General features: G+C 48.0%; 1 protein-coding gene across 3 annotated transcripts in view; it reads right to left on the bottom strand.

Annotated features, from left to right (window-relative positions):
- The window catches only part of SH3BP4 (SH3 domain binding protein 4), a 127,915-nt gene that overhangs the window by 80,589 nt on the left and 22,891 nt on the right, over positions 1-24,435 (bottom strand). For 2 of the 3 annotated variants that reach the window (XR_013486767.1, XM_020974923.2), the window contains exon 2: positions 1,444-1,513. The exons of the other annotated variant lie outside the window; for it this stretch is intronic. The gene's annotated coding sequence lies outside the window, so the exon portion shown is untranslated. The remainder of the gene's footprint in view (positions 1-1,443; positions 1,514-24,435) is intronic. 3 annotated transcript variants of the gene reach the window in all.

Raw genomic sequence — 24,435 nt, 5'->3', positions numbered from 1 at the left:
CAAGGTTAATAGCAATGGAGCATGGCCTTTGCCTCTGCTGGGCTTAAATATGAAAACCAAGAAAAGTGATGTGACGTGGGTGAATAATGGACAGAGACTCATCTGGAGCCCTCAGTCAACTGTCCGGCCCTCCTAGGTGCCTTCCGAGCTCTTCTCAGGGGCCACCTTCCAGGGCCTTTTCCCATCCCTCCGATTGTTACTGCTTTCCCTCTTCCTCTTGCTTTGTAGGTCTTACTTATTTCCTCACCTCTACACTCATCATACCACCTTAGAAGGATGTGAGAGTTTTGATAATACCCAGTCTTCTGTTTGTGCACCCCCAGGCCCTGACACACTGCATTACATATAGTAGGCACTTAGTGAATGGTGAATTGAAGGAGACAGGGCAGAAAAAATCTGTGTTCTCAGGAAACTTACATTCTATCTGCATTCCCAGATAATTGTGAGACAAGCCGAGTGGTGGGGGCAAAGGAGAGATACAGACAGGCAGAAGCTGTCCATGTCACCCATGTGGCTATGCCCTCTGATTTATAACTCTTCATTTGCCTTAGAAGATAATTGTGGGCAGAGAAATAGCTCTGGAAAAATTCCTCACCTGGTAACCAGAGCTGGTTTTCCCAACATAGCTGGGATAGTGCTAGACCAAAGACAGTCTGTCACCAGGGCAATGGCCAGCCAGAACTGCAGGAGCTTGCACTCAGCCAGCAGAGTCTCAGAGCCATCAGGGTCATCTCCACGCCCTACTAAGGCACAAGAGCTGGGCTTTGGGACAGCTGCCTTAACAGAAGGCTCGCCACTTCCCAGAAGCCTTCATCGGGGCTCAGTTGTGGAGCCAGAGTGGCTACTGTAAACTCTCCCACCCCCAATCTGGCTCTTGCTTTATTGTTTTCAAAACTTCTGAACACCCACAGTACAAGAATAATGTCTTTGTCTTGGAACAAAAGGCACAGCCACATCCACCTGTTGTCAACCCAGAAAAAAGCCTCCCGTGTCCTTTCTGGGCATCACAAGCACAATCCTCTTGGTGGGAACTGGAGAGAAAGGCCTCCAACGTAAACAAACAGGAAGGGATTTTGTTGGGAACCACAGGAGCCAGATCTCTGCCCACACCGCTCACCTTACTTCTTAGCATGTCTGAAGACAGGGTGGCAGTCAGACACTACGGACGAGGAACCCTGAGAAAACCAGCAGCCTGGCCAGACACCATCACCTCTCCTCCAGAAAAGGTCCCCTGGAGTGATGCGATCCAGTAACAATCCGTCAAGCCTAGGCACCACCGTGCTTCGGAGCGACCTCTGCTCCCTCCTGTTAGACATGTCTCACCCTCCCTGGTCTCCTGCCAACGGACCACTACGTCTGCAATTTTCAAATGGCTTGCCAGAGGTCAATAACTCAATTCTACCCCCTGTCTGGCTTCCAAACGGTGTCATCAGCTCCTCTTACCTGAAGGAGATGGGTCACTCCCCTCTGATGTCAGAGAAGAATGGGGCCGTCCCTGCCTTGGATCCAGAAACTACAAGAAAAAGGAAACAAGATCATGAAACATGCCCATCTAACTACCCACCTATAAAGTCTTTTCAGCTTTCAAAGACAACTTTTATCTCCTGTCTTTTTTTCTCTGTCTATTCTGTGATAATAAAGAACTAGAGACAAAATCGATGCTCATCTCTCAGAGATGGTAGAACAGACTGTTGTACTTGCTGGTGATGGAATTAGTACTAGGGGAGAGAGTCTTCTCCCCTGTGGCCCTGGGCAGCTGCCTCCCTCAGCAACTCCTAGAGCCTGAGATAAATAGGACCAGTCCTGAGAAGCATGGGAAGAATCACTGTAACTGATGCAAAGACTACGGAGCAGCACCAGGAATACAATGTAAAAGAAAGAGCAATAACCCAAAGCAACGTGGCTAAGAGATCCCTTCAGTTAGAGAGACGGGGGCAGGCCCTGAGGGCGAGATGCTCTGCAAGGCCACACTACGTTGTGAGGCATTTGGGGAGCAGAGAGACCAGGAAAGATTCCCCCTACCCTGCCTAGCTATCCCAAATTCCCTACTCTCCACCCCAGGTCAGGCATCTATAAAATCACTGCCCCATGAGGCACTGAGAAGACTGTATGAGCGGATACAGAGCAGAAGTAAGCAAAACCAGAGGGAAAATTGACAGTCACACGAAAATGCAGTATTTGTGACTGAATCCACACGGATCAACCTTGGTTTTCTTCTGGAGAGAGGAGTAGGGGACCATGGGTGATGAACTTGGAGACCAATCTGCCAGTGGCTTCCTTTTTCTTTACTTATTTTATTAAATCTCGTCAGATTGTAAATTCCTCGAGGGCAGCGGCTGTCTCTTGCCTTTTTTTGTGTATTTCCAGGACTCAGTGCTATGCCTAGCATAAAGTCGATGCTTAATACGCCTATTGAATTGAATTATTTGTTGAGGGCTTGGAGATCGAAAGGTGTACATTTATTGAGAGGTGATTATACAATAACGTAGGAACAAACCTGTATAACACCTGGAAAATCTAAAAAGAGACTGTCCCCCGGAGCCAACAGGAGCCCTGAGCTGAACTAGCCATTTATATAGACGGTTACTGGGGTTCTCTTCTGGTCCTCAGAACAACAGCGTGAGAGCAGGCGTTATTGTCCCCATTTTATAGAAAAGAAAACTGAGACTCAGAGAGGCGAAATGTCTCACAGCTACTTAGTGGCCAACCACGATTCAAACCACCCTGAAGACTGCAGGGCTCCAGCCTGGCATCTGAAGGTGCATCTGACTCCGGGCATTTCCGCTAAGACCCACAGATTTAGAAGGGACCCCCCCTTCCACACCAGGCCACACTGGGAGAAAGGAGCCTGGGACTCAGAGGTCTAAGGGGCAAGAATGGAGGAGGACCAGACCTTCAATCTGGGAAAGCCACCCTTTCCCAGCCCCGTACCCCTCCCCCACCCACTAATCCATAATCTAGCCTTTCTACAGGTCTCAGACCCCGGAACAGTCCAGGGGAAAATCACTGGGAATGGAATCAGGAAGTCTTGAGTTCAAATTGAGCTTCAGATACTTACTAGCTGTTAAGTGACCCTGGGCAAGTTACTTAGCCTGTTTGCCTCCTTTTCCTCACCTGTAAAATGGGGCTATAAACAGCACCTACTTCCCAAGTTTGTCATGATCATAAAATACTTATACAGCATTTTGCAAGCCTTAAAGTACTACAGAAATGCTAAAAGTTATTGTTATTGCTATTATTTCTCATGTGATCCTCACAACAGTGGCTATTCTTCCTCCACCTCCCACTCCCAATAAAAACTTCTGCCATCCCAGGGAGGACTGGACTGGCAAGTGTCATCCTTGTCCCAGTTACCTCCCTCTCCCCCACCTCATCCCCCAAACAAGATCCTTAACCTTTATACGTCCCCATGACTAATTCTCAAAGAAGGTACATTAACAACAACAACAAAAACCCAACCACATCCAATATCCAGGAATCTCCAGGGGAGGTGGTGCTGAGTGACCTGTTAGTGAAGTTTCACTTTCTGAAGACAAATCCTGAATGCTTGGCTGGGGAAAAAAAAAAAAAGACAGAGACAAAACCCAAGAAACCTGGAGCCCTGGGGTAGGTAGCCCAAGAACTCAGAGCCAAAGTTCCTGGTAGAGCAATGAGTGCCATGGGGCCCACAGCACTGCCCCTGGAGGAGGGCGAGTCCAAAATCTGACCGCAGCTCTGAAGGTTGCCTTGGAATCACACTGGAAAGCTGAAGACTTTTGGCTTGGCCTCCCCCCTGGGTCCAGAGTGGACAAGGGAAGCCTTATTCTCTGGGCTGGGTACAGTTTCCTGAGTTCCTAAGCCTGCTCGGGGGATGGTTATCAGATCCACTCACAGCTGCTTGCACAACAAAGGTGGCCAGCAGTCTGGCTCTCCGCAGAGTCCCCCCCAGGCTCAGGGGTTAAGGGGGTAGGGATGTTGCAGGGCTCCCTATTCCCTCCCAAACTTCTCCAGAATGTAGGTATTACAGAAGAAAACATGCTGTTTTTAATCAGAGGACCCTTGGGCAGAGTGAAAAGCTGAACCAAAAGTCAGAGGACCTGGGTTCAAATGCTGGCTGACACTAACTAGATATGTCACTGGGCAAGTCATTTCGATCTCTGGGCCTGCACTGTCTCCTCTACACAATGTTGGACTAGATCACCTCTAAAGAAGACCTAAATCTCTGATCTCAGGCATTTGCCCAGGGTCATAGCATTTGACAGTCTCAATGTGTTCTTTGTGGACAGTGTATAAAGTTGTGGGCTGGGCTGGCCTGGCTGGTCTGCTCAAACCTGGTTTGACATCAGCTTAGAAGGAGGCACCCTACAAAGCCCAGGGGAATCTGCGCTTGGGCGGCCCCGGGCCATTTGGCCAAAGGAAGAGTTGGCATGCTTATGAAATCTGCCCCTGACAGAGAGCGGCACAATCCAAGAACTTCACAGGCCCAGGCATTGGGATGGCCAAGAAGGAAGAATTCCAGACAGCAATGTAAAGGCTGACACTCGGCTCCAACAGAAGTCCACTTCACAAGTACAAGGACGGGTGGGCAGACTTCTGGAATAGGGGTCTGGGTGTATCGGTGGATGCCTGAGGTACCCAAAAGAGACTAGAATGCAATCTGGAGATTGGAGGCACAGCTTCCAGCCATGAGGACACGTGAGGGGCAGCACTGTGTGTGCTCGGGTCAGACGCCATCACAGGTTAAGGAGGGCCCCAAGCAAATATGAGTTCTCAGACTAAAGTGATCTTGTAGGATGGAGAGGTCCCTGCAAGATGATGATGGAGATGTCCAGGAGTACAGCCAGGAGACAGCAATGAAGAAAACAGGGCTGACTGGAGAAGGCCCGGTCTTTCTGTCAAAGAGGGTCTTAGGTACGTCCGGCATCCATTCTGGCAGAGGCCTGCCCAGCTCAGGATAAAGAGCACATTCTACGCCCATTTACACTGATGCCAGACCCTTCCCCCAGGTTTGGAATGTTCTTCCTCTTCACCTCCATGCCCTGGTGCCTCCACTGCCTCCTTCAAGACCCAGCTCAAAAAGTCTTTCCTGACCCCCTCCCTTAATGCCGATGCCTCCCCTCTGTTCATTACTTACTATTTGTCCTGGCTATAGCTTGTGTGTGTGTGTGTGTGTGTGTGTGTGTACACCTACACATGTATATATGTAATATAGGTATACATTTTGTATATATAGTTTTCACGTTTTCTTTTCTCCTTTTTACACTGCGAGTGTCTTGAGAGCAGGAGACCCCACCCCCCTGCTTCTTTATATCTTTAGCATTAAGCAAAGTGGCTTGTACACAGTAGGTGCTTAAAAATGCTTGCTGGCTTGCCTACGAAGCCTCAGAGGCTTCTGCCCACAGGTAGCACTAGCATGGCAGACGGAACCATAGGGGCCCTAGATGCCTCATCTAGTCCATCAATGGGGCTGGAACCTCCCATGTTGTAATTAGCTCATGCAAAGAAATGCCCAGGAACCATCAGGACGAGACACTAATCTCCTAATAGCCTGTTCACTTGAACAGTTTCAAGACGTGAGGGATCTTTGATTAGGGGCCCATGGGCACGATGACCAAATTCATCTGAACTTCTCTGGGATCCAACACTGTTCAGCACTGGAAAGAGCGCCAGGCCTGCGATCAGGAAGACTCATCTTCCTGAGTTCAAATCCAGACTCAGGGGTGTGACCCTGGGCAAGTCACTCTCAACCCCGTTTGCCTCAGTTCCCTCACCTGTAAAATGAGCTAGAGAAGGAAATGGCAAACCACTCCAGCGTCTCTGCCAAGAAAACCGCCGTAGAGTCACGGAGAGTTGGGCAGGACTGAAAAATGACTGCACAACAGCATGTGACCTGGGCCTGATGTAACATTCCAGGCTGTCACACATTCTACACATTCAGTCCCCTCTCCCCCATCCTTGCATCCAGCTGACACGTTTCCTCTCCGTTCCTTACACACAACGCTCCAGCTTCCCGCTTTGTGCCTTGGTGCTGCTGCCCCATGCCTGGAATGGCTCTCCTCCCCCCTCACCTCAACATGTCAGGTGTCTCAAGGAGTCAGTTCAAGGTCCGCACTCTGCAGGAGGCATCTCCCAGGCACAAAAAGGATCATAGATTTAGAGTGTGAGGGGTCTGGGGGCCATCTAACCCCCCGGGGATTCCCCATGTCTCGTGTGGCTCCCCTGACTATCCTTCTCTTTCATGAGTCTCCTCCCCACGGATCTCCTCGAACTGGGCTCTGCCCCTTTGACTTCTGTTTGTCTTCTTCATAGCATTAACACCCCCCACCAACTGTTCCTCAAGAAATGCAAATGCCTTGAAACCAGGGAGTGTCCAGCACTTAGCAGAAGGCCCAGCACAGGGTGGGCAGTTTCCTGAGGAAGGCTTTTCCAAAAACTGTGAGATGAGGATGGCCTTAGGGGATGCACGGATGGAGTGCAGAATATGAAGACTGATATGAAGACTGGGGAAAAAAGCGGGGGCGGAATCCAATTCTCTTACCACTGAGATGATCTCAGTGCGATTTATCTAGCAGGGAAAAGGAAGCAAATCAACGGCTTCGTGACAAATTCCACAGTCAAACAGTAACAATGAGAACAACAATCACAATAAATGCTAAATTAATAATAATAATAACAGCAACATTTATATGGTGCTTTCAGATTGGCAAAGTATTTTACAACAATCTCAACTCTCTTCAGGGATGGCCTCACCACCTCATCTCACACCCTTTGTACGCTTTCTCCAGTTCCAGACTGGCTGCCCAAGGCAGGGAGAAGAGATGAAAGGAGGCCTCTGCTCCACCCTTGAATCACCTTCCGATTCCTGCCAGTCCGACGCAGCCACGTGGAGAAGCACCCAGGGTAGAAACAGAGAGTGACCCCAGAGGCTGAGCCCACCAGCACCAGCAACATGGCATCGATGGATGGGCTTTCCCTCCAATGTAGCTTAAGAAAGAGCCTCGGCAGGTGCCGAGCCCTGGAGAATCTCAGCAACGTCAAGCCATCTCCCCGGCACCAGAGATACTCCAAGCTGGGCGGCTACAGTCACCAGCGATGGAGGCGATCAGACGCAGCTGTATTTACTGCAATGGATTCTAAGGATGAGCCCAACACACACACACACACACACACGCCCCTTAGGGATATGGGCAGTGCATAGGGCACCAAGGCTGGAGTGTAGATCAGACGGTGCGCAGAAGAAACTTCTATATTTAGAAAAATATTGTTGATGTGGTTGTAAAGTGCTTTCCAAACTTTAAATGGTTACATAAATGCTAGCTATTATTATTACAAATATTAATAACAATGTTCACTGACGTTTGACTCTTCATGACTCCATTTGGGGTTTTCCTGGCAGAGATACTAGATCAGTTTGCCATTTCTTTCTCCAGTTTAAACTGAGGCAAACAGGGTGAAGTGACTTGCCCAGGATCACACAGCTAGTAAGTGTCTGAGGCCAGACTTGAATTCAGGATGATGAGCATTTCTGACTCGAGGCCCTCGCTCTGCCCACTGCACCACTTGGACAAATGTCTACCCGAGGCAGCACAAAAGAGCTTTTGCTTTGGAATCAGAGGACTTGGGTTCAGATCCCAACTCTGCTCCTTTCAATCTGGATGCCTTAAACAAGTTCCTTTACTTTCCTCAGCCTCAGCTGCCTTGTCTGTAAAGCAAGGGGGTCGAACTAGTTGAGCTGTGCACATAAGATCCTTCTCTGGGGCTCAGTGTTTTCAAATGTAAGCCGAGGGGGATCTGCCTTGAGGGGGATATGAAGGCCATATTCAAGTATTTCCAAGGCTACCATGAGCAAAAGGGAGTACGCAGATTTCCTGTGCTTGGCCCAGAGGGCAGAAGGAGGAAGCAATGGTGAAAGATGCAGAGGAGAGGTGGATGTAGGCTTGCCCTCCGGAAAAAATGTCCTAACAATGAGTGCTGCTCAAAAATGGCACGAGCTGCCGAGAGAGGGGAAGGTCACCTCCTCAACCTTGGCTTCCTGAGGTCTTCGAGTAGAGGGTGGACGGTCACTCAAAGGCTAGGTTGTGGAGGAGCTTCCTGGTCAGGGTTATCGGGGTCCTTCCAGCTCAGACACTGTGTGGTTCTGCAATGACATGGACTTTAAGGTTCCTTGGAGCCCCAACACTCTACAATTCTCTACAAAATCTAGTCTTTGGGATGCTGATCTTAACACGCCACTGTGCTAAGAGGAAGACACCTTCTGAGAAGTTCTTTTTTCTAGGGACTGCCATGGATTTCTGTCAGTTCACTCCCTCTCCCTCCATTCCACTGGAAGAGTCAGGCTACCTGGGTCCCTAAAAATCCATAATCATGACTCTCTACGGCTTCAAGGGACAAGCCTAAACAGAAACATGGGCTGTGGACAAATGACTGTTGGTCAGCCAGCACCACGGTGCCCAGGTCCACTGTCAATGATACCCTTCCTTCCCACTTCCTCTGCACTGGGTTACAAATCACCCCCTTGATGACAGCTGCTGATACGTTTGTTTATTTTTGCCTTCTTACTGAGTAACCATCAGTTAGACATGAAAAGTCTCTTGACCTTTTTGTACACTTGACCAGTTTGTATACTCCTGGTGGCTGGCGTTTTGCTTCCCAGTGTATGAGAGGTCAAAGTTATGCAAAATAGAGCAAGGCAGCATCCCTTCCCTTGAACATCCTCCCTCTGTTGCTGAGAGACTGGCAAGTTAGACAAAAATACTTCTGACCTCTGAAAAATCAAGTCGAAGAAAACCAGTCGCGTCAATCAGCCCTTTTGCTGATGCCCCTGGCTTGGTTAGAACTGGAACACAGGGAAATGGATAATGAAGCACACTCAGGACTATTCTGTAGTCACGACACCCTGTAACACTGACCCATGTGGAATGTGTCACTTAACAAAATCTTTGGGAAATATGACAGAGAGGTGGCTCTAACTCAGCTTGAAAGGAGGGAATTTTAAAAGCGTTCTAACCCTTCCCACTTGTCACTGGTTTCTTTATTCTTCCCCATGTAGTCAATATGCTACCCACCCCTCCAGGGCTCCCAAGGCACCGGACAGGCTGATGCCATGGCCCACATGGCCCTCTCTTCTCGGGGTCTTTACTGTTAGAGCAGCTCTTGTCTTTCCCTGTTCCTTTCCCCAAAGATCAAGACCTCTTGAACTTGAAATCTAGCCTCTGTCTGCATGGTGGTCACACAGCTACTGAAAACCCAGAAAAGACTGGATGGCAAAACCTTGGTACCATCAAATGGTTCCAGATCAAAACTCGACATAGTTTATTAATGTAACCAACACTGAAGAAGATACATCTGTTCTGTTGCTGTACCCAAAAAACCAACAGGCTTTTCCATCTGCCCTGTTCGTATACTGTCTCTCCCTAGTAGGCTGTGAGCTCTTAAAGAACAGCAACTGGTTGGATTTTCTACTTCTATCCATATGGCCAGGGCTTAGCACAGTGCTGGAGCATAAGTGCTGAATAAAGGTCTATTCCCACATGTTCCCCACCTGGGACTCATTCATTTGTTCAAGAGGACTTCCGGGATTCCCCAGTTGTTCAGACCTGTCCTAATATAACTTTTCATTCGACTTGCTTCTCTCTCTTCTTTTATTTGTAAATGAGTTCCAACCAGCTGACAGAAATTAAGCTCCCAGAGAGTAGGAACCATTTTACTGCTGTCTTTGTATCTGCAATGGATGACACACAGTAGGTGCTGAATAAATGCTTATGTAACCAAACTGCCTTATGTATCGTGAGCACAGAATATGAAGACTGTCCATGTACGTCTCAGTTTCCTCCTTTTTCACGTAAGGAGGTGGGGGCCAAATAAATTCTAAAGCCTAGTGTTCCAGTATCTACTTGACCCTTCTTGGCCTTGCCTTTAAGCGAGCAGCCAGCTAGCTGGAGAAGGATGTGTAGCAGTGGAGAGAAGACCCAGTGCCAGGCGACACAAAGGAGGAGGGCTTACTTCCCAAGGAATCCACTTTTCCCCCAAACTCCCAGGGACTGCATCTTTTCTTCACAATTACAGAATGTGTGTTCTCTCAGGGTTTGACATGACTTGGACCAGGGCAGTGCCCTCAAGTTGACAAAGCCTGGGTGCCCGCACATCTAAAACTGGGGTGTGGACTGGGCGGAACCTTACATAAACACAAACCAACTAGAATTGAATGGCAGGAAATGGAGCGGCCTGGTTCTAATATTGGGTTTCTCCAGAAACATAGCTCAAACTTAATGAGGTCAGTTTAGGGCCTCCAGGGAACTTTTGTTTTTGGGCTGACTGACTGATACACAACAACACAGAAATTCACCAACAAACATGGACCTGGAGGAACCGTAGATTGAGATTAAAAAGGGACCAATGTAGCTTTAAACTTCAGCTTAGCACAGGGTCTGGCACACAGTAGGTGCTCATTAAGTGTTTACTGATTGACTACTTTCAATAAATGCATATTGATTGACTGGGGCTCAGGGGGTGCTCAGGGAAGACGAGCGCCTCTGATGTGGGTGCTGCCGAGCCCTTGCAGGGCGCTCACCCCGCTTTGGTGTCCACCTGACTCACCCAATTCTCCCCTGTGGCTCCAAGAAGCCGCGGTGCATGCGCTATGCTCTGGTAGAACCACCTCAGCAGATGGGCTCAAACCCGTCAGCGAGTTAGGGGGATGTCTACTCCAAGCAGGTGAAGACTTTCCGTGGTGGAATGGGTGGATGAAAACAATTTGTTCCAACTGCCTCAAGGGACAAACAACATTCACTGAATGACACTGACAGAAGTAAAGCAAAGCTTCCCAACAAGGAAAATTGTTCCCAAGTGGCACTAGCTGGCCACCGGCCCCTCCTTGAAGGTCATTTGTTGGGGATGATATAGAGGGGATTCTAACTCAACTATGGGTCGGACTGGATGTCTCCTGTCGCTCCCAACTTGGAGACTGTGGGATTCTTCATTATAGAGAATTGTGGTAGAGACTAGGAGGGTCCCAAAGTTGAGTTAAGATAGCTTCTCTGTAAATGGGACCCAAGCAGGGATATATAAGGAAATAGAGGGGATTTTTAAACAAAATAAATCAATTAGAATTTCTTTTTAAAAATTCCTGCCCTCATGGAGCTTACATTCTATAAGGGGAGATTGTGAACTGAACAGAGAAGAGTACACTATGTTAGGCAAGTCACAGGGAGCCAATGAAGATTCGGGGGAGCTCTACATAGAAAGATTATTTTGATAAAATATGAGAGAGAGATTGGAGGAAAGAAGAGATTTGAGTTGAGGCCACTTTCAGTTCTAGATCTTAAGAAGGTCATGGTGTATACAGGCTATAACAATGGGTCAATCTAAAACGACAGAAGTGGAAACCAAGGCAGGGAGGAGATGTTTCCGGCATGGAATTAACAGGAACCAAGAAACTGATGTGATATATACTACAGGGTGAGGGAAAGGGAAGCAGGAAATAATAATGTGGGTCAGTGTTATCAACTTAGAACTCAATGTGAAATCTGACCACTAGCCAGTAACGAATAAGAAATCTCCTTCGCCTAGAACCGTTCTTGTCCTTCTTTTTGTCCCCAGCTCTCAGCACAGTCCCTGAAACACAACAGACACTTAATAAGTTTGTGCTGTTGACTTGAAGATGGGATCAACCCTTCTGGGACCTCAAATCCTATCATCAGTATTATTGTTTATTATTAAGATTAATCCCTTCTGGAGGAAACCCATCCTACATGGGATGATCATGACTATAGCAGCTAGAGGCCAGTGAACTGTAAGAGAGTAACAGTACATAGCAGATTTCAGACAGACAGACCTTCAGAAACCTCTCAGCCCCAAGGCCAAGCTCAGCCTGCCAGGCCGGGCCCCCTACCAACTCCTCACGGCCTGGCCAAGCAGCATCAGCCCTCGACTCAAGGCACCAGCCCTGGAGTCCGAGGCTCTGTGTTCGAGTGCTGCCCATCTCCACCACATCCATCATTTGCTCCTTAGAGTCTCAGTCTCATTGCGGGGGGGGAATTCCTTGCATTAGCAGATTCATGCCCATGAAATCACAAACAGGTACAAACCTTCTCTACAACTATCGGGGCTCAGAATTCATTGGTTAAGTGATCGGTCTAGGGTCACACAGCCAGCTTGTGTCAAAGATGAAACTTGAACTGCATAACTGAGTCTTCATAATCCTGAGGCCTTTTCTCTATCCACTAGGCCATACGGTCTTTAGGGGATGAGACTTATTCTGGCTCAAATAAAGGCATCGCTATCACCTCTGCCTGCTTTAAAGCTCTTTGGACATTGGCAGGATTGGCCATCCCTGGGGGTGGGGATCCTGGCCTCTACCCCACACACCTACCCTCATACAAACCCTTATGACCGTCATGGCCTTCCACAGAAGCCAGCTAGAAACAGCCTTTCCCAAGCGGCCTTCCCCCTGTTCACTTCAGAGGCAAAGACCAGGGACACGAAGCCTCCTCTCCAACAACGCTTAACAAAACCAGCAGAGATGGGTGCTTGGGGCCCCAAGAAGAAATGGGATCTGGAAAGCTGCCCAGATTTCAGCTTCCCTTCATCCTACAGGCCTCCTCTTCCTCCTCTGCTCCCCTTCCCTCCCTGGTAGGGAGCTCTGTCTCTGCTTAGTGAGAATTAAAAGCACAGACAATTGACATGAACCAGGAACAGCCTCAAAGCACCTTTGGTTTGGCAGAAGCCAGAGCAGGGACTCTTGGAATCCCGCAGAGGAGACCCAAAGGTGCCCATGGCAACAATCACTCAGCTTCATCCCATTTCAGTTCAGAAGATTTCTTGGACTCCTACTCTGTGCATGGCTCTGTTAGGGGTGTCAAAGGTAACCTGGCAGCCTCTTCCACAACTGCAAGCCAGGTAAAATGAGCATTCGCTTGGGTGACAGCGTCACAGTGGGGACACCCCCTGCAGCAGCTCCCTGCCAGGGCTACAATGTGCTCGCTTAGGTGGGCTGGTTTTCAAATTTTTGAGGGCTGTGTAAATGGGGGGCCCCACCACGATGACGATGAATAAGACATGGCATCATATGTTAGCGAATTTATAATCCCGCCTAGAACTGGCCCTCCAAAGTACCCCGGTCACTGGACATCGTGCTGCCTGGACGCTGCCATTGGGAAATAGGGCTTTACCAGAAGAGCTTTCACCTTATTCTGCCCAGAACACCAGCCATTTAGAGGGTAGTTCAGTGGACAGAGCGCCAGGCCTACAGTCAGGAAGACCTGAATTCAAATCTGGCCTCAGACACTTATAAGCTACATGACGCTGGGCAAGTCACATAACCTGCCTGGCCCAGAACCGCAGGTGGGGCTGGACCAAGGCCAAGCACCACTGGTTTCCCATCATGTCCTTATTCAATACTAAAGCCTTTCACTTAGTCTAGTGATCACTTTTTTTTTTTCCTGATCCCATATCACACTGTTGGCCCACAGGGAGAATGCAGTCTTTTAGGACCCCCAGATCTTTTTTGGAGCCATTGCTGAGCATCACTAAATGACCCTCCCAACAACTGCATGTAACCATGAGATTCCAAAAGCATTTACTCCCTATCTCTGATATGCAGCATTATTTCTGTTTGGGGACTTCTGTATGAAATAGAATTTAAGTGGTCACAGCCCTCAAGGATTATCTCTGTAGACAGACACAGGAGAACACCGCCCGCCTGCCCCCCTCCCTCGCCTACCTCACAGACCCTGGGACTTGTTCATCCTACAGCTCACAGCTCCTTAGGCCCCTCTGCCTCTGGAGTCCCCTCAGGCCCCTCTGACCGGGGGGAGGGTGGGGGAGTTGTGCCCAGGCTCCTCCCCCAGGCCCCATTTCCAGGGGGAGCTCATAGCCAGTCATCTCTTGCTTCCTCGGACTTTCCCATCATGCCCTTTCCTTGGCTACCATCCTTCCTCCCTCTCTATACCCCCTTTTCAGGTTCCTTTTGGGTGCTTTCTTTCCCCATTTGACTATAAGCTCCTTGAAGGCAAGGACTCTGTCTTTCATATTCACAGCCTAGCACTCAGCATGTCACTTGACAAACAGTAGATGCTTAATGTTTGCTGACTGACTTTACTTACAGTCTTCCTAGCATCACAGGAACAAACTTCCATGGACAGTCTGAGAATCCTACTGGACAAGGGCCAGGATGACAACGGCAAGATCCGCTTGGAAGCAAATGGGGCCCTGTTTCTATGGGAGGGAATTCACATTCTAATGAAGTAACGAGAGAGACAGAGACAGAGACAGAAAAAGACAGAGACGAGAGACAGAGATGAGAGACGAGAGACAAAGAGAGAGAGAAAGGAGGGGAGGGGAGGGGAAGGGAGGGGAGGGGAAGGGAGGAGAGCGGAGGGGAGGGGAGGAGAGGAGAGGAGATAGGGGAGAGAGGAAGAGAGGGAGATAAGGGGAGAGGGAGAGAGAGAGACAGACAGACAGAGACGGAGAAGATAGACACTCAGAGGAGAACTTCATTAAGCCTGATTTTAGCTTTCACATAAATTTGAAGGGGTTGGGAGCTGGCTAGAAAATTTATGCCCCCTGCAATGGCATTCCAGCTCTGCAGAGCTAGACACTGCCCACTAACCGACCAAAGATGCAAGAAGAGAAAAATGTGCTGTATTTTTGGAGTCCTTGTATCTAAGGAATTTGTTGGGGGCTTTCAGGACTCCCCGGGCGAAGCTGGGTGGGGCGGTTCAGAGGCTTGTTTTTTTAATGAGATATCTTTCCTCTCACCTCTGCTGACATGGAAGTGATAGAGATAAATCATGCACCTCAGGCTGGGTGATGCCCATGTGGGCACCAAACAAACCAGAATGCTGAGAAGCATAGCATTTTGCAACCATGACTAGAACAGAACAGCTGGGCCATGGCTGAGCTTAGAAAAGGCCCACTGATCTATCTCTCCTGATGTTCAGGGACTTAGCAATGGATCTCAGTATTTGCCAAGTTCTTCAGAAGAGGGGCATTAAATACATTTAAACACACAGAGGAACTAGGTTCAAATCACAGCTGTGCAACCCTGGGCAAGAACACTGCTCCTCTTGGCCTCAGTTTGCCTAACTATAAAATGGAGGTGGGGTTGGTAGGTGGTAGAATGTGATGACCTCTAAGGTTTGTTCCAACTCTCCAGATATGATCTTATGAGTATGACTTTTCCCTCTAATTTGGAAGGAAGGAATCAGGAAGGAAGGAAGGAAGAAAAGGAGGGAGGGAGGGAAGGAAGGAAGAAAACAAGGAAGGGAAGGAGAGAGGAAACCCAATGTCACCTAATAGGGAGCACCAACATACATTCACTAAGACTGGAAAACGGCAACACACGATATTGTCACAGCAACTACCCACCTGATATTTGCCCGGCTTGCCCAAACGTGAGAGGGAGAGGTAGTCCAGGTGGTTAAATCTGCAGATCGGAGCATCTTCCTCCATCCCTCAGAATCACACAAGGTCAGGAGCACAGGGGGCCTTGGAGCCCATCGAGTTAGCCCAATCAGGTGAAACAGAAATGCCCTCTATGAAATCCCCACCAAGTGGTCATCTAATAATGGCTTAAAAACCTTCGGGGGCATGGGGGGGAATGACCTTCAGCAGAGGAAAACTCACTACCCCCTGAGGTTAGCATTCTACTCTTGGGGAGTTCTCAGAATAACAACAATAACTTTGATTGGTGTAATAATTATAGCTAACATTTATACAGTGGTTTAAGGTTGTTTGCAAAGTACTTCAGACATATTATCTCATTTAATCCTCACAACAAATATGGGAGGTAGGTAGGTACTATCTCCATTTTACAGATGAGAAAACCGAAGATGACAGTGGTAAAGTGACTTGCCCAGGGTGACACAGCCAGCAAGTGTCTGAGTGCAGATTTTGAGCTTGAGTCTTGCTGACACCATCACCCGAGTTCCCGTGACTCCGCCTTCATTATAATCCTTCTTCCTGAGCCTCGTCAGCCGAAGCCCAGCGCTGGCATCTAAAACTGGAACTGGCTAAGCAATTACTGTGCCGTTGTGCGGCTACATCCGCCAAACACCCCTGCCAGGTCAACCCAGTCCTAGTCTCAGTCCGCAATGAAAAAATGAATGTAAATGCTCCCCCTCTCCCCAGCTAGACCATCAGCTCCTTCAGAAGAGGGACACAGGGATGGGCCTCAATAACTATATGTTAGTGGACAGCTTACAAAGAAGGAATCTGAACTCTCTTAATCTCAAAAAGAAGAGCTTAACGAGCCAAACAGCTAAATAAGAATGTTCTTTAATCCGCTGCCCTCTGGGCGTGGAGCGTGATAGGTACCCTCAGATGCAGCCCATCGTTGGTAACTGCGTCAGCCCGTTCTTTGCTCACAGCAGAGTGGATGGGCTAGGAGCTGATGTGAAGCGAGGGGCAGGTAAAAGCCAAGGACAGCAATGAAAATCCGACACTTCTGATACTACCAGCAGCCCCCTTTGTTTGTGCGTTGCCTGCCTGAGAACGAGGCTCAGTCCCAGCTCTCATCCCACGAGGCAGCTCAGATAACTAAGCGGCAGGTCCACTTCCCAGCCGGAGCCTCCTAGGGAGCCTACCTTCTTCCCACTCTGAGGGCAAGGTATGAATGCAGCCATTGTGCTCCTGCGCTCCGAAGCTCTCCCCTTCCGGGCTGGCAGAAAGGTCCCCAGTGTTTGCTTTGAGAAACTAGCCCAGCAACCTCCTACAGCGTCCAAATAGGCAGTCCAAGAAACAACAGGCCACTGAGTTCCAAGAAATTACCAGGAACCAGAGCCATCCATGACAGGCCAATATAACTCATAACCGGCCCAGCTTCCAAGGACAGAGTTCACCCATATTAAAGCTGCAAATCAACTCTGTGTGGGCACCAGGGAAATCACTCAGCCTCTTGCTGGGACTGTGAAGTGGTTGAATCATTCTGGGAATCAGTGCGTTCCTGGGACAACAAAATGCAGCAGGCCATCCACTGCAGGGGTGGTCCCATCACGGGACAAGCGCCTCAAAGACAGAAAGAAAGGCTCAGCACGAACCAAAATCCTCAGCTCAACTCTTTGTCGCTGCAGCAAAAAACTAGGGAGAAAGGGAGGTGCCAATGACTGGGGAATGGTGAGTTCAGGAAAGCATGAGAAGATCTGGATAAACTGAGGCAAAACGAAACATGCAAAACTGAGATCATAAACAAAATAACTACAACGTCAGTGAAAACATCCAGATGAGAAACCAAATGCTCATCAATAACTGAGTAGCTCTTCCTTGGGACCAACGAGAAAATGCACTGCCCTGCCCCGCCTTCTTGCAAGGTTAGGCACGAGGGGGCATGACGCCATGCTGGTTTACCTTAATGAACTGTCCCTTTTCCTTCCTAGTACTTTGTTACCAGGGATATACAATAGGGCTAGTCTATAACTGGACATGGCGGTTAGGTTAAAAACAAAGAAAAGAAAGGGAAAGAAAAACCAGTGGCAGGAAGAACAGTTAATGGAATCTCCCACCTTCTTTCAGACAAAGGTGAGGCCTTTGTGGGCTAAACGCTGCACACATCGTCAGATCTCTTCATCTTGCCCTTTTTTAAGTAATTTTTTTTGGTTACCAGGGAGGATTCAATGCCTAGAAGTGACTGAAATAACTAACACACAGCATCGAGTGGTCAAACTAACCAAATGCCCCCCGGACAGCCTTTGCCTGGGGAAGCCACCCCACCCCACTTCCACTTCAGCTTTTCCTTAGCTCAGGCCTACGTCAGCCTGTGACACCTTCACCCACAGCCCCTGCTTCTGCCCTCCTACCTCCCACTGAGCAGACTGTGACCCCCACAAAGTTCTTGAAAACCTTCCCATCCTCGTTTTCCTTGTCTATAAAATGTGAGTAAGTCCCTAGAGACCCTCGGATGGTTCTCATGAGACTCGAGTGAGAGCCTGTGCAAAGCATTAACTTAACATTGGCCTTTAGAATGATGGCCACCAGCCAGAACGAGCCACCCGCTCCCAGCCAAGAGTGGCTCTGATCAAAGGGGAGCACAATTCTGGGTCCTGGGGCCCTGAAAGACAGAGGACGTGTGTGTGCGTGGGGGGGGGGGTGCGCCTTCATTTGAAATGACACAAGTCACAAGACTGTTCACACTCTCTGAGCCACTGATGCTGGTCCTAGGCACACATGCCACGGAGGTCAGACCAAAAAAGGAATTTCTGGCCAGCAAAGAACCAGAACCAAGGGGAGGCCAAATGACTGGGGAAATGGCCAACCTGTGGCACAGGAATGAGGACACCGAGGAGCCAGGCCGGACAAATCAGGAGCTCCGAGAATCAGGGGGAGAACTGAGGAAGCACACAGATGTGAGAGCAGGAAAACAGAAACAAGCACTAGAACTACACAGCAAAAGAAAACAACTATGTTTTACCTTTCTTTGTGCCCCCATCGATCGGCACAGAGCCTGGCACCCAGTAGGTGCCCATAAGTGTTTGTTAACTGACTTTTGACAACAAAAATCAGCTTCGGAGAAGACATGAAGAAATGCATCTCCATCCGTTGGTAAGAGACGTGGGGAGCTACAGATGCAAAGTGTTTCATTCATATCAGACACAGTCGCAGTATGGTTTTTCTCTGTTAAAGGATGGCTCATTGCGGGGGAAATGGTCTTTAAAAATTGGGGGTGAAGGGAATGTTGAAATGAGATGCTGCTGGAACATGAAAGGACAAAGAATGGTTGCTAAGACTGACCACAGCAGCTCAGCAAAGCCCCAAGAACCGCTAGACTTTCTGGCCCTTGGCTGAGGGTGCTGAGGACAGCTGCCGCGTCCTGGGCATTCCTGAGCCAACAGCTGACTGGGGTTTGGTTCATTTGAGCACCATCTACTGCTCTGGTAACACTCAGATGAAGAATGAGGTGGGTGTTGTCAAAGCCTCAAAGTCTATAAATGGGATGGACACAAGGAGCCTGTCCTTTGAGGAGGACGGGACACTCTGGCTGTCCAGGGACAGAGCTCAAGGAATAGAGCCGGCATCAAACTGGCTGATGCATCTCTGACCTCATCCAGGTGGACATTCCACCCACTGAAGCAGATCACGATCCATCCCCTTGCCCACTCCAGGCCCCCTTCATATCTGGGGTTTTCCCTGAAGTTTGACCAAAAGGAATCTACCTGCACATCCCCTGTCCTGGATTTCTCCAGAATACTGAGTTTTGACACTTCCAAACCTGCCAAGTACTTTGCACATCATCAAAGTGTCATAACAATCATGAGTTCCAGGTGCCCTGGTCCCCATTTCACAGATGAGGAAAATAAAGTTGGGAGGGCTGAAGTCTTTTCTCCACAGTGACATATACCTTCATCAGCCCAAGTAGGGTTTGACCACAGGCATTCCTGACTCGGTGCCCGGCACCCTAGGACACAATTCCTTTCAAACCAGGACACCGGCAACTGAAATTGATCCCTACCCAGGTCCCTTTGTTTTTTGCAGAGAATCCCAAGAAGTTCGGTTTAAATCTCCAAGACACACCAATCACTTTACTAAACCTCTCAACCAGGAGGGATCAGATTAAATATTTAGAAGACAATAGCAAGCTTAAGCTTTTAAAAGAGAGCTTCTGGGCAATAACACCCCTTAGCTTCCAAGCAGTATTTCTTTAAAGCAAACAAATAATTCATGAGCTTCAGAGTTGCAAGGAAGGGACCTTCCAGGCCATCTGGAAATAAGAAAATCCCAACGGACTTGGTGGCTTGTCCAAGGCGACACACCCACTAAGTGGAGAAGACAGGATTAGAACCCATGTCTCCTAACTCTGGAGGCAAGACCCATTCCACTCCACCTTGTGGCCTCCCACGGGTGGTCTCCTTCACAGGGAGTTTTTGCACATCCTGGCCACACAGCACTTGCTGACTTGATTTTCTTAAGCAAACTCCAACCATTTACTACTTTAGCAAAGGGAATGATATTCAGAGTGGGAAGGAGTAAAGCACAGCCATTAACAGGAATGGAAACCCCTAATAAGGAAGGAAAGGGGGAGGGAACCTTCCGAGGAAGATCCCAGTCAACTATACACCCAGGCTAATAAATAAATGGAGAAATGTAATGGAGGTTCAGCTGCTGGTGGGAATCTCTGAAAATCTGGGGGATGTAAAGAGTATGACTTGTAGGCCTGGGAACTAAGAACCCAGCTGTAATTCTAAGAAAGAAAAAGATAGTAAGTGCTTCAAACTGTAGGTCTGGGATAAGCTTAATGTCAACTCCCTGTGAATTTCACTGATGAGGAAACTGAGGCTCAAAGAGGTCATAGGATTCTAGACTCAGAACTGAAAGGGGCGTCAGAGGCTTCTGCTGCAACCCTCTCAGTTTGCAGAGAGGGAAACTGAGGCCAGAGAGAAAAAACGATTTGCCCATGGTCTTATAGATAGGATATGGTATGGCAAAGTGTGAACCTATTCCCTTCTGATGCCAGCTCTAGCTGTCTTTCTACCATACCACAGAGATCTCAACCAAGGATTTTCAGCCACCTTGCTTCTAGAATGGTGTTGCAAAGTTCTGACTGGATATTTATGAAGTTGGCGTTCTGCTGTTCTTATTATCCTATTATTAAACGCACACCTCCGTAGAACAGCCAAATATACAAAGTTTTTTCCTCCCCACAGCCCTTTGATTTGGACAATGGAAAAGTTATTCTACCCCACCCCCCATTTAACAGATCAGAAAACTGAGGCTCAGAAGGGTAAAGCCGTTTGCCCAGGGTCACACAGCATCCCAACCCCCTCTGATTTGAAAGCCAATTCCTCTGGCTCAGGAATCATTGATATTGAAACAAGACCACACTTTCCACTTGGCTTTCTTCACTTAGAAAGAATAAACAACTAGTTTCCCCAACATCTTCAATGACACAATGTTAAAGCAAAGAACAAAAAAACCTGTTCAGCCACAATCTCTCTCTCTCCCTGCCTTCCCTCAAATGCGGCTTCTCAGGTTACACATCCCCTGCCCATCTTCCTGGACCATGTGGGAACCATTTCTATGGCCAATGGCCAATTCCTTCCCTCCCCTCCCAAGCTGTCCTTGGGCCTTGGTCTCTGGCACAATTCTTCAGTGACATAACCAAGTCACAGAATCACAAGTTCCTAGGAAGAGACCTCGGGGGCATCCAGTCCAGCCCACTTGGGCAGGAATCTACCTCACCAAGAGCTCAGCCAGGGCACTGGGACCTGGGCTGGAAGAGAATGAACGGCTCCATCCTGGCGCTGCCTGGTCCACCCACCACTGCCGGTTCTCCCTCCCAGGGCCCAGAAGGGCAGAAGAAATGGCTCTTCCACAGGACAACCACCAAACACTTGGGCTGCTTGTAAGCAGGTTCCCCACTAACTCTTCTCTTCTAAATCGGGTCAAATGTCCTCCATCCTTTCAGACTATCCTCATTCCATGATTGCCAAACCATGTCTAGAGTCTAATCCCTTCTTCACTGCCACCCCCCCACCCCAGTTCAGGTCCCTGGTATTTCCAGCAGGAATGACCACAAGAGTTCTTCCTTCTAACTGGTCTCTCCCCACCTCAACCATCCTCCACTCAGCTCCAAATGGATTTTTCTGAAGCTGCTCTTCGTATAACTTCCTGGGTTCCCCTCTACCTCCAGAATCGAACACCAGTTCTTGGTGATATCTGCTAGATGGCACAGTGGTTAGAGCGCTGGCCTCCACTTTTCTGAGGCATTTATCATATTTAGAAAGTTCTAATAAAATTCAGAAATAGTCCCTATAAAAAAATCTTCAAAAACTTCAGAAAAGAGCATTATGGCTTTGGTAACAAGCACTCAGCACATTTCCTCTGTGTCTTCCTCCTTTAATAGTGTTGGTTTAATCTTCCCCCTCCCCAGAAAAATCATCTTCCTCCAGTTGTTCTGCTCACAGGAGGAGATACCAAGTTAAAGGTCTCCTTGGCTCTTTCACTACTAATTCCTTCAATAGTTAGGAATGGAGGGTCTTAGGTTAATGCACATATTGATGTCTCCTACAGCTTTGCCTCAGCTATGTCTTCTCTCTTCTATTAGAGATAAGTAATCTAACCAAAACCAGGAAATCTCTCCATTTCTCCCTCTGTGACCTGAAGGCCATCAAACATCTAATCCTAAACAGCAGAAATGGGGGACAGGGGGAGAGAGAGGTCATGGTGGAGGGAGAGTGAGAGTGATGAGGATCATGGCTCAGGATGGTGCAGAAATGGCCCAGAAATGAGCACCACTTGTTTATCAGGGGAGTGGAAGAGATGATCAGGAAAGAGGAAAAAGACGGAGAAAGGTGGTGGGGATGGGGGAACAGGGAGTTTACTTGGAATTTTGTGGGAGTCAGTAACACTCACTTTTGGGAACTGAGTCAGGACAAGATAGCCAAAGGAATTTACAGTGGGTGAATCAGCTGGACTTGGGAGGACTTTCTTCAGCAACAATGAGAAAACCCCAATACAAAAGTGAAGAAACCAGATGGTAAAGGCTTCTTTGGATTAATTATTAGCAGATTAGAACAACAAAAGGTCAAGGGAAAAGGAAGGGATTCAAGGGAAGTGGCAAGTGAATCATGGAGAAGTGGGGGGAGGAGGTGGAAGGAAAATTCAGCTAAAAATGAGTAAGTGAAACAAGTAATAATTTCAGTAAAATAGCAGGATAAAAACGAAACCATCAAAGTCATCAGCCCTTCTAAATATTAACCTTCTAAATAGCCCTTCTAAAAGCAAAACCCAGCAGGAAGAGATGGAGATAAGAAATTCCTTATATATAATGGTGTAGCTACTAATATCTACATGGCAACTATGAGAATACAACCAAACACTCTACAGAAATAAAGGCAGAACTAAATAATAAGATGGATATTTACTGCTCATGGTTAGGCTGTGTCAACACAGTAAAAAATGAGAATACCTAAATTAGTATATAGATTCAGGGTCATATCAACCTATCAAAGGGTTAATTTAGAAAACTAGAATAAAATTAATCAGGAAGAACAAAAGAATCTTAAGTGGAATAATGGGGGGGGGAAGTGGGAATGCAGAGGGCGTACTCATTAACCTGCATGTCCCATCTGATCCAGTGACTAAACTACTAGGCTTATACCCAACAGAGATCAAAGGTGGAGGAAAAGGATACACAAAAATATTTACAAAAGTACTTTGTTGCTGCAAAGCATTGGAAACCACACGGATTCCCATCAACCGGGGGAAGAAAAAAAAAGAGCTGAGCAAGTGATGGCTCAGGAGCCTAAATGATGAAAGGATTTAGGAAAATCTAGAGTAGAAACACTCTAATTCTCCTTGAGGGCAGGAAGCGACATTCTAACTGGGGAAGCAAGAAGTATACATAAACATAGGCAAAACATGTACGAAAGGAATACAAGGTAGTTTGAGGAGAGAGGAAGTTGGGTGGGAAGGGAAGGGAATCGTGAATGACTTCATGCAGAATATGGTGCTTAACCCAGTCTTGAAACAAACCAGCGATCCCAAGAGACAGAGGTCATGAGGAATGGCAAACACAAAGACAGAGAGAGAGAGGGGGAGAGAGAGAGAGAGAGAGAGAGAGAGAGAGAGAGAGAGAGAGAGAGAGAGAGAGAGAGTGTGTGTGTGTGTGTGTGTGTGTGTAACAGCCAATGGGGCAGTGAGGCTGCATCACATTTCCAGGAGATAACATGTAAGAAGACTGGATGGCGGGAAGGAGCCAGGTTGTAAAGGGCTTTAAACGTCAAATGAGAGTTTTATATTTGATTCTGGAGGTAAACAGGGATCCCCTGGAGTTTACTGAGTAGGGGAGTGGCGCAGTCAGATCTGTGCTTTCAGAAAATCCCTTTGGCAGCTGCTGGATGACAGGCTGAAGTCAGGAGGCACTTGTGGCAGGGAGACCAATTATGAGGCTGGTGCTCAAGTTGTGGCAAGTGGAGATGAAGGCCTGTCCCAGGACGCAACTGAGTGAATGAAGGGAATGTATTCATGAGATGCTGTGAAAATAAAAATGGCAATGGATGGGCTACGTGGGGTGCGTGAAAGCAGTCGAGAATGATACCAAGGTTGTGAGCCTGGGTGACTGGGAAGAGTGGTGCTCAATAAATGTTGATTAATTGATTTGTTCATGTCAAGTTGGAGATGCCAAGACATCCCATCTGAAATGACCAATAGACAAAGAGACCTATAGCTAGAAATTCAGGATTGAAGCCCAAGAGAGATGCTGGGTATGGATGTGTGGATCTGGGGATTATCTTCAAAGAGATGATGATCAAATCCATGGAACTGGAGAGGTCCCCAAACGTGAGAGGGAGAAGAGAGAGAAGTAGGCCCAGAACAGAGCCCTGAAGGACATCCGATGCTACTGCGTGTGACATGGAGGAAGATTCAGCAAAGGATGCTGATTAGGAGTGATCAAAGAGGTAGAAGAACCAGGAAAAGGAAAGAGAATAGTGTCCAATAAGCTCTGTAAAGAAAGAAGATTGATCT

This window comes from Phascolarctos cinereus, unplaced genomic scaffold, assembly GCF_003287225.1.
Source record: "Phascolarctos cinereus isolate Bilbo 61053 unplaced genomic scaffold, phaCin_HiC Scaffold_5;HRSCAF=322, whole genome shotgun sequence".
NCBI lineage: Eukaryota > Metazoa > Chordata > Mammalia > Diprotodontia > Phascolarctidae > Phascolarctos > Phascolarctos cinereus.
Note: the sequence above shows the minus strand (reverse complement) of the source record. Positions and strands in the feature narration are given on the sequence as shown.